We start from the raw sequence: 10,667 nt of genomic DNA, 5'->3' as shown, positions 1-10,667 counted from the left end.
TTCAACGTTCACCCATTTGGCCTACAAGGGGCTCCAGCTGTATTCATGCAGATGATCAATCAGGTGTTACATGAACATTTATACAAGGGGTTTTTGGTTTACCTTGATGACATCCTTATCTACACGGAAACTTGGGATGAACATGTGAAACTAGTGTGATCAGTGCTACAGAAACTGCGAGCCACTAAGTTGTATGGTAAACTGTCCAAATGTGAGTTCCATCAAGAGAAAATCGACTATTTGGGGTATCGCATTTCACATGAGGGCATTGAAATGGATCCAGGGAAGGTGCGGGCTGTGTTGGAGTGCCCCCCCACGCACCCGAAAACAACTTCAAAGTTTCTTGGGATTCGCCAACTTTTACCGGCAATTTATCCCATCTTTTGCTAAGATAGCAATGCCTATCACCAATCTCTTAAAAACTAAGGGTGAGGCAAAACCAAGGCCTAGCAAGCCGTTGGAGTGGTCCATGGAGTACCAAGCTGCCTTTGAAAAGCTGAAACGATTGTTCGCTGTAGAACCAGTGCTAAAGCACCCGGACATGGATGCCCCTTTCGTGATCCAAGCCAATGCGAGTGATGTGGCCATTGGAGTGGTATTACTTCAAATCAATGAGAAGGGAACTTTACAACGCTGTGCCTACACCTCCCGTAAATTAACTGAAACTGAAAGAAGGTGGGCCGTCTGGGAAAAAGAAGCTTTTGCAGTTTGCTGGGCTCTATTGACTTGGAGACATTTCTTGGAAGGAGCGAAACACCCATTTGAGGTATGGACTGACCATAAGAATTTGGAGGCCTTAAAAAGCCTCGAAAACTGTCTCCTAAACAAGTTCGCTGGGCCCAGTACTTTAAGCGGTTTAACTTCTCACTGAAGTACATCCCGGGGGGGGAGGAATTTTATGGCGGATGCTCTATCTAGACTGCCTCAATATAACAGTGTTCGCCAGGAAGTGATACGGCTGATTGTCTCAACCAAACAGCTAGCCGCCCCAGTGGTCACTAGAGCTCAAAAGAAGAAACAAGAAGTGGGTTTATCGAATGATTTGACGGCACAATTAAAAGAGGCCCTAAAACTTGATGATTGGTTCCTGGCTCATTCGAATAACTGTACAGTTAGAGATGGTTTGGCCTGGATGGGAACAAAGTTGTATGTACCAGAGACACTGAGAAGCCAAATATTACAACAAGCTCATGACTCTAAAGCGGCTGGTCATTTTGGATTCGTGAAAACCTTACACCCCATTAAGCGACAATTCTGGTGGCCTATGTTGAAGAAGGACATTGAAACTTATGTGGCTAGCTGCTCAGTTTGCGCCTCAGCAAAAAGGCCTCCTGGTAAGCCAGCAGGGCTGTTACAAAATGTGGCTAGACCAATGGCTCCATGGAAGGAAATCTCTATGGACTTTATAGTAGAATTACCCGAGAGCACTGGAAACACAGTTATTTGGGTAGTAACCGATTTGTTTTCCAAACAAGCACACTTCATACCTTGCTCTAAGATTCCCTCTGTAAAATCGTTGGCTAAACTGTTTATACTACATATCTATAGACTACATGGCATTCCTGAACGTATAATTTCTGACCGAGGGGTTCAATTTACCTCGAACTTTTGGAGGGAGTTCCTAAAGTTAATAGGCTCTGCCCAGGGCTTAAGCTCCGCCCACCATCCCCAAACCAATGGGGCCTGTGAGAGAACTAACGCAGTGCTAGAACAATACCTTAGATGTTACAGAAATTATCAACAGGATAATTGGGCTGACTTATTGCCATTTGCCGAAGTGGCATACAACAATTCTGTACATAGTAGTACTGGATTTACCCCCTTTAAAGTGGCATCAGGACAAGATTTTGTACCCATACCTGAGCTTCCTCGTGAAAGGCCTAACATCCAGTCATTAGATGAATGGATATCTCAACTCCAACTTAATTGGCCAGTCGCTCGTAAAGTATTAGATGACTCACATCAATCTCATAAGAAATTTGCAGATAAAAAGAGAACTCCACAGAAACCTTAACAAGTGGGTGACAAAGTCTTCTTGTCCACCAAATACCTACAAACCACTCAAAAGTTGAAGAAACTTGGTCCTAGATATGTGGGTCCTTTCACGATTGAATGGATCGTAAATCCTGTGACAGTCTAATTGAAGCTACCAAAAACTCTTCGATGAATCCATCCGGTTTTCCATGTTAGCTTGTTAAAACCTGAACACACTTCTGGTCTGAGACTAACCCAGACTGATCCTCCTATACCATTGCTGATTGAAGGTGAACAACATTTTGAAGTTAAAGAAATTCTGGACTCTCGTAAATGGAGGGGTCGGCTCCAATATCTCATAGCTTTGAAACATTTCCCTTCTTCCCAAGCTGAGTGGGTCTATGAAAAGGATGTTAGAGCCCCTAAGCTGATCAAAGACTTTCGCACAAAGTATCCTGATAAACCCTAGAAATGTATTTGATTATTAATCAGTACCTTTTATGTTTTTCTCTCTTGCAGAACTAACGTCTTTTTTCTAGGAGGACCGAATGTCAGCCTTCAAGATCTTCTACTACTGGTTTGCATCTTTTGGCTGCCATAAGTAACGGGGGGAGGAGGGGGCAATGTCTGGGAAGAGAGCTGGAGATGTTACATTCTTGTGTTGTGTAAATGAGGAGAGGGGGGAGTATAAATTCCTGCTTAGGTTTCTATTTCTCACTTAGCTTTCTTTTCTCTGCGCAGCTGCAAATCTTTATCAAAATATGCCAAGGTCAATGGACAGAGGCCTCATCACCACCTGAAGATGTCCACATGATCATATTCACAACTTTTAATTGGAAGAATCATTTGAACTATGGGGGGTGGGAACATTTCCATCACTTTGTATATGTGATCTGCACGCCTAATTTCTCAGATTCAGAATTCTACTGATGCTACCACTTCATTTTCAGTAAAAGATATCTTTTCTCTAATCTAAAGAGTCTAAGTATTTCTTTCTTGAATTTTGAATGGAGCACCACCTGACACTTCTCCTCTGGAAATATTGAATTGCTAACTAGGGCATACAAAACTAGACTAATACTCGAATACAACTCATCTGTCTGGAATCTGCACTGTATATCAGACATTAATACAATTGAGCGAGTCCTGAAGTATTTCACGAGAAGAGTACTACACTCCTCTGCTCGCAACAGAATACCCTATATCACTAGACTTGAAATTGTGGGCTTGGACAATCTTGAACTATGCCGCCTAAAGTTGGACTTAAGTGTAGTGCACAAAATTATCTGCTACAATGTCCTACCAGTCAATGACTACTTCAGCTTCAACTGCAACAATACAAGAGCACACAACAGATACAAACTCAATGTTAACCGCTCCAAACTTGATTTATTTATTTATTTGGTTTGTCAATTGCTTACAAGATAATAATTATGAATACATGGATACATATAGGCACGTTGGTGTGCTTATGCATGCCCCCTACAAACCTCTTAGGAAAGGGGTGAGGACAATAGTAGACAGTCTAAGGTTAAAGTTTTTGGGGTTTGGGGAAGAAACCACAGAGTCAGGTAGAGTATTCCAGACATTGACCATTCTGTTGCTGAAGTCGTATTTCCTGCAATCAAGTTTGGTGCGATTAACCTTGAGTTTGTATCTATTGTTTGCTCTTGTATTGTTATGGTTGAAGCTGAAGTATTCATTGACAAGTAGGACATTGCAATGTATGGTTTTATATACTATACTTAGATCGGACCAAAGGCAGCATAGTTCTAGTTTTTCTAGGTCTAGAATTTCAAGTCTGGTGGCATAAGGTATTCTGCAACGAGTAGAGAAGTGGAGGACTCTTCTTGTGAAATATTTCTGGACTTTCTCAACTGTGTTAATATCAGATACATAATGTGGGTTCCAGACTGATGAGCTGTATTTGAGTATTGGTCTAGCCTGTATTTTATTTTCTGATTTTTTTTGCCAATATATAGGACAGAGCATTTGTTTGTTGAGATTTGAAGTTGCCATTTGCTTGACCATTCTGATACATAGTCAAGGTCTTTTTGAAGGGTAGCAGTATTGTCTGTGGTGTTGAATAGCTTTACATCATCAGCAAAGAAAACGCAGTTGCTCTTAATATGATCACAGAGGTCATTTATGTAGAGTATGAAGAGAGTTGGTCCTAGAACACTGCCTTTGGGGACACCATTTTTGACAGGTACAGAATTTGATAGGACACTCCCTATTTTGACCATTTGTTGTCTGTTTGACAGGAATGCTTCTATCCAGTTATGCAGGTGTCCAGAGATACAATAAGATTTTAGTTTTAGGAGTAGTTTGTCTTGTACCACTGAATCAAAGGCTTTACAGAAGTCTATATAGATTGCGTCTATTGTTTTGCCCTGATCGAGTTGTGTAGTCCATATGTTTTTGCAATGTAAGAGTTGCAGATTGCAGGATAGTTTTTTTCTGAAACCAAATTGTTTATTGGAGAGTAGGTTGTTTGTCTCTAAGTGGAGGATAATGGATTGGTTAATATTTAATTCCATTACTTTACAGGTGATGCAGCATAAAGAGATTGGTCTGTAATTTTCAACTAGGCTGGGGTCTCCCATTTTGAAGATGGGAATGACCTTGGTTTGTGACCATAGATTTGGCAAGGAGCTGGTCCTGAAAGATTTTTTTAAGATTATGCTTAGAGGGTTGGCTATGGCAGTGGATAGCCTCTTTAAGAAGTAGGCACATATTCTATCCGGTCCAATAGATAGAGATGGTTTGTGATTGCGTAGTGCTTTTTCAACATTCTCTTCTGTAAAATTGATATGTATTAGATAATTGTAGTTGTCTGTGGTTCGACTAGGAAATACTGGGCATGATCCATTGCTGTTTACAAATACTGAGCTAAAGAATGTGTTAAAGAGGTTGGCTTTAATGGTGTCATCATTGCAGTCTTTACCATTGTTTACATGTTCGATGTCATAATCAGGGGCTCTGTAACATAATAAGAATCAAAATGTGATATTTAAGGACAGTTCACAGACGATGGTCTCAGGAAGAGCAAACTCTTGGGTAACTTGGATGTTTTTTAGATTAAGGACTTTTTATAGAAGATAGCAACACCACCTCCTCTACGGATTTCATGATCTGATCGGTAAACATGATAGTCTCTTACTGTGGTAATGAAGTCAGGGAGAGATGCATTGAACCATGTTTCACAGACAAATATGATGTCGAATTTAGCCATATTTAGTAAGGAGAAATTCAGGTATTTTATTCACAAGGCTTCTTGCATTGAGTAGCTTGCATTTAAGGCTAGTTGTAGTTGGAATTGAGGTAGTTAGGGGCATGCGTGCCTAGTTTTGAGTGATGGTGGTTTGGATGAGGTAGGGTTGGATATGGAGTTGTGGGTTGTGTGACTTACTTTTGATACAATCTGTGCAGTAGTCAATGTAGATCCTTTTCTCCATTGTCCAGACATCTTTTGAGTTAATTGTGGAGTTCACAGGAGCGGATTCTTTGCAGTATGGATAAGTCTGGTCTTGAGCGAAGGTTTTTGTGGTTGGGATTGGTTTTTGCAATGGCCTTTATTGTATGAATGAATATGCATTTGCTGGATTCATTTTTGCAAACAACTCTACAAAATTTTGGGGCCACAGGGCCATCATTGTATTTGTACCCACAGCCATCTCTGGTTATTTCAATGATATCTTTAGGAGAGATGTTTGTTGTATTTGAGTTGCTTATGATATTACGAACTTTGGTGATGTCATCTGATTCGTTGGTGTCTTCAAGACCATATAAGATGGCATTTGAATGTTTCTGATCACATTCTATGGTGTCTCTGATGAGTAAGGAGGTGTCATTTGTGGAATTATTTGATGGGATAGTAATTATTTGTGGTTGTGGTTTGGTGGTTATTTTTGGTTGTAGTTGTGATTGTAGTTGAGGTAGTAGTTGTGGTAGTGGTTGTTGGGTTGGGATTTGATTTTGAGCTGATACGTAGTTGCTTATCAGTGCTGTATTTTGCATATATTACATTATATATATAGTATTCAGCTTTGTTCGGATATTTTCCCACGTCATTATAGTTGTGCTTTTATTAAAAGTCTGACTCACAGATGAACACAATACAGAAGCCTGATGATGGCAGGTGAGATTCTGCCGAAACGTTGCTACAACTTTAAAAACACAACTATAATGACGTGGGAAAATACCCGAACAAAGCTTTATACCATACATGTAAGTACCCGCGAAAACTTAAGAACATGTGTGTGTGTGTGTGTGTGTGTGTGTTGCAGAAAGTGTGATTTCAGAAACAGAGCGGTCAATGCCTGGAATGCACTACCTGACTCTGTAGTTACATCCTCGAACCCCCACTCCTTTAACCTCAAACTATCCACTATTGACCTCACCCCATTCCTAAGAGGTCTGTAAGGGGCGTGCATAAGTGCACCATTGTGCCTCCCATCCCTGTCCTATTGTCCCCATTTAATCATACCTATTTTCTGTATTCTTACTCATGTTTATACTTATACCTATTATTTTTTAAGCAATTGACAAATCACATAAATAAATAAATAAAAATAAAATCTGTACTCCCCTTTGCTCCTCTGATGACCTGGGGTGTGGCAGAAGAGCAACAAAATAACAAAAGTAGGTAAAGTCCCTTTAATACCTCCAACTTGGTCCCCAATGTCCAGTTATCATCGGCTGGAGAAAAAACTCTGCCAAGAAAAGTTTTTAAAGGGAAGAAATTCAATCCGAACCCAAAGTACATATAGATTATAAATAAAAACCAAGACAGACCATGCTGCAGCAATTAATGAGACAGGGCAGGATAAGGAATTGGAGATTTGAAAAGATAATGAAACACACAGTTGGGAGGATGCCGGAACCCAGATAAGACTTGACAAACAAAGATAATTCACACTTTGCTTCCAGCAAGGTGATGTGCACAAATGCCCTTTTAAAATCCTGTTTTCCCAGCTGCAGTTAATGAGGGGAATCAGGGCCCTTTTCTCCCCCATAACCCCCATAACTCATGTTGCTCCCTTCTCTGTTCCTTCTTGTGTGCCCTAGGATGAAGAGGAGGTGGCCCTGGGTCTTCCTCTGAAGGCCCAGCTGGACTGTGCCCTTCTCCAATTCCTTCCACAGCCACAGGAGCCACACTCCCACTTCCTGTGAGCTGTTCAACCTTCCCCCTCGGAATCAGATTCCAACAGCAGCATGACAGCTATGCCTTTTGGAATGACTGCTTAACATGGTGACATATTTTCTATACTAAAATCTTTCTGGCATTCAGAGGTCCATCATTATCAAGAGAAGTTTCCCACTAAGTTATCCTTTCAAAAGGAGAATATTTGCAAAAATAGTGGCAGGTGGACATATTATAGTCATTTTATATTATCTAATGTAGTTTAATACCCTGATAAACCTATACAAATAACCACAGGATGAGTTAAATGAAATGTAAATCATGGATGCAAAAACTGAGAAGGCTCTGCATGCCAATGGAGTAAGTGCTACCAGGTGATTAGATAACATTTTTTTATAATCTCAGTCCGTCTTGAGATCAAACATTGAGTGACATTAGCTAATTCAATTTTCTACATTTGAATTCCATTGGAAGGTTGATCAGGATTACATCCAACTACATTCATGGACCTTAATCTCAAAGAGACCATTATAATTTTCATTTCTGAACTAACCTTCTCTGCTTTTCTCCCCTTTGTGTATCTTTTGTTGGCTTCTCATCTACTTTGACTAACTGTGTCTCTGAAGGTACAAAAGTAGCAGCAGAGTCTTTCAACTGGATAGCTGTTTTCTGCATGTTGCAAGTCCCCTTTTTTATGTTTTCATCATTGTGAGTAGCTTGGAATCCTTGAGCTGTTTTCAAATGTGAATCCAAAAAGTATTTTGGAGACTGACCAGGAGACTGAATCAGTGGTGGGATTCATTTTTTTTAACCACCGGTTCTGTGGGCATGGCTTGGTGGGTGTGGCAAGAGAAGAATACTGTAAAATCTTCAGACAGAGGTAGTATTTGCAGGTTCTCTGAACTACTCAAAATTCCCACTACTGGTTCTCCAGAACTGATCAGAACCTGCTAAATATCAGCTCTGGACTGAATGTACCAGAATAGGACATATGAGCTCCTAAAACTCTACTTCATAAGAACAATGGAGATAAACAGATTGTCCTTCAGTAACAGTCAAAATGCCAGTTGTTTGCTTCACTGACTGTCCTCTGCTTCCTCCTGGACAGAAAATAATAAAGAATTCATGAGGTTAGTTGGAGAAGTAGACATGTATGTCCTTTTCCCTCTTTTCAGAAGCAACCTTGCTGCTACTTGGATCTACTTTCTTGTTATTTTTCAAACAACAAGAGGGCTACCTTATATAAATTATGAGGGCTACCTTATATAAATTCCTTTCCAGTTGTATATTCTTTCCATCATGCCCCTCACCAAATGCAGAGGGAGGGGGAGGGAGAGGGAAGGAGGGAGAGGGAGAAATTATATACAGTATAATTTCAACTGAATACTTCAGTTCTTGTCATTTCCATGAGATCATTTACTGCCAATTTCTAGGAAAACTTCCAAGGGATTGACTTGATTTGAGTCACTTAAATAATTGAAGACATGCACAGCTAGAACCTATAGTCTATCATTGTTAGGAAGTAAATACATACTTAGAAGTGAGATGATGATCATGATGAGGAAGAAGAAGAAGAAGAAGAAGAAGAAGAAGAAGAAGAAGAAGAAGAAGAAGAAGAAGAAGAAGAAGAAGAAGAAGAAGAAGAAGAAGAAGAAGAAGAAGAAGAAGAAGAAGAAGAAGAAGAAGAAGAGCTACATTTTTTTCAGATTAAGAATTTGGGTACTAAGCCCCCCTAAAATAATCCTTGGAGAGCTTCAAATTGGTGTAGTCACCTTCAGAGGTTTTGCTACCACCTTGCTTCAACAGATACTTAGAAGCTATATATTCTTTCCTTTCACAAAGGAATTGTCTTCTAAAATGTAAATTTGGTGGTAAAAGGAAGGCAAACCACAGGAAATGGTTCAGAGACCATATCTGCTACAGAAGAACTTGTGTGTCCCCTGGTGAAACTCAAGTTGTCCCAAGGATGCCACCATGTGTTTTAAAGTAGACATAATAAAATAGTTTAGTTGAAGGAAGGATCCCAGTATTGAAGGTGATTTTTGAAAGAACAATGTATAATTGGACAGGTGAATAGAGAAGAAACTTGGAGGATAAATAGGAGAGAGAGAGAGAGAGAGAGAGAGAGAGAGAGAGATTTTTCATATGAAACGTGAGTTGGAATCATTTTAGAGTCTGAAAGGGTTAAAAATGGAAAGATGAATCCCAGTATTGAATGGAGAACTCACAATGGTAGAACCTAAATGACATGAAAGGCCTCTTTCCATGACTATGGAGATAAGTGGTTCCAAGTAGTTAGATAACCTTATCAGATATTTTCCCAGGTGATCCTTCTTCTTGGGATCAGACACTGATATTAAGCTAACCCCATTTCCTAAATTTTCCTTCCATTGCAAGGTTGACCTGGATTATGTCCAACTACATTCATGGACCCTAATCTCAAAGGAACTATTGGAATTTTCATTTCTGAGCTCACCTTCTTTGCTTTTCTCCCCCTTTGTGCCTTTTTGTTGGCTTCTCATCTACTTTGTCTCACTGTGTCTCTGAAGGCACAAAAGTAGACAGCAGAGTCTTTCAATTGGATGGTTGGTTTCTGCATGTTGAAAGTCCCATTTTTTCTATTTTCATTGGGATTGTGAGCAGCTTGGAATCCTTTAGCTATTTTCAAATGTGAATCCAGAAGATGTTTTGGAGGCTGATCGGGAGACTGAATGTACCAGAATGGGTAATGTGTGCCAGTAAACCCTGCTTCATAAGAACAATGGAGATAAACAGGTTGTCCTTCAGTAACAGTCAAAATGCCAGTTGTTTGCTTCACTGACTGGCTTGTGCTTCCTCCTGGACAGAAAATAATAGAGAATTCATGAGGTTAGTTGGAGAAGTAGACATGTATGTCCTTTTCCCTCTTTTCAGAAGCAACCTTGCTGCTGGTTGGATCTACTCTCTTATTATTTTTCAAACATCAGTTGTAATTATGTATAAATTCCTTCCCAGTTGTATATTCTTTCCTTTAGGCACTTCACCAAACACACAAACATGGGGGGGGATGGAGGGAGGGAGGGAGGGAGAGGGATATTTCATTCCAACTGAACACCAGTTCTTGTAATTTTCTGGAGATAATTTACAGTCAATTTCTAGGAAAACTTCATAAGAACATGGAGATAAACAGGTTGTCCTTCAGTAACAGTCAAAATGTCAGTTGTTTGTTTCACCAACTGTCCTGTGCTTCCTCCTGGATAGAAAAATTATAGAGAATTTATGGGGTTAGTTGGAGAGTTGGACAAGTAGGTCTACTTCCCTCTTTTCAAGAAGGAACCTTGATGCTGCTTGGATCTACTTGTTATTTTGAAACATCAGTTCTAAATATGAGGGCTACCTTATCTAAATTACTTTCCAGTTTTATATTTTTTCCATCATGTCCATAACCAAACACATTGAAACACACACACAAACACACACACACACACACACACACACACACACACACACACACAGAGAGAGAGAGAGAGAGAGAGAGAGAGAGAGAGAGAGAGAGAGAGAGAGAGAG

Source organism: Notechis scutatus, chromosome Z, assembly GCF_049901735.1.
Source record: "Notechis scutatus isolate UNSWTSFEM ecotype Mainland chromosome Z, rNotScu1.2, whole genome shotgun sequence".
Classification (NCBI taxonomy): Eukaryota; Metazoa; Chordata; class Lepidosauria; order Squamata; family Elapidae; genus Notechis; species Notechis scutatus.
This window is presented reverse-complemented; position numbering follows the sequence as displayed.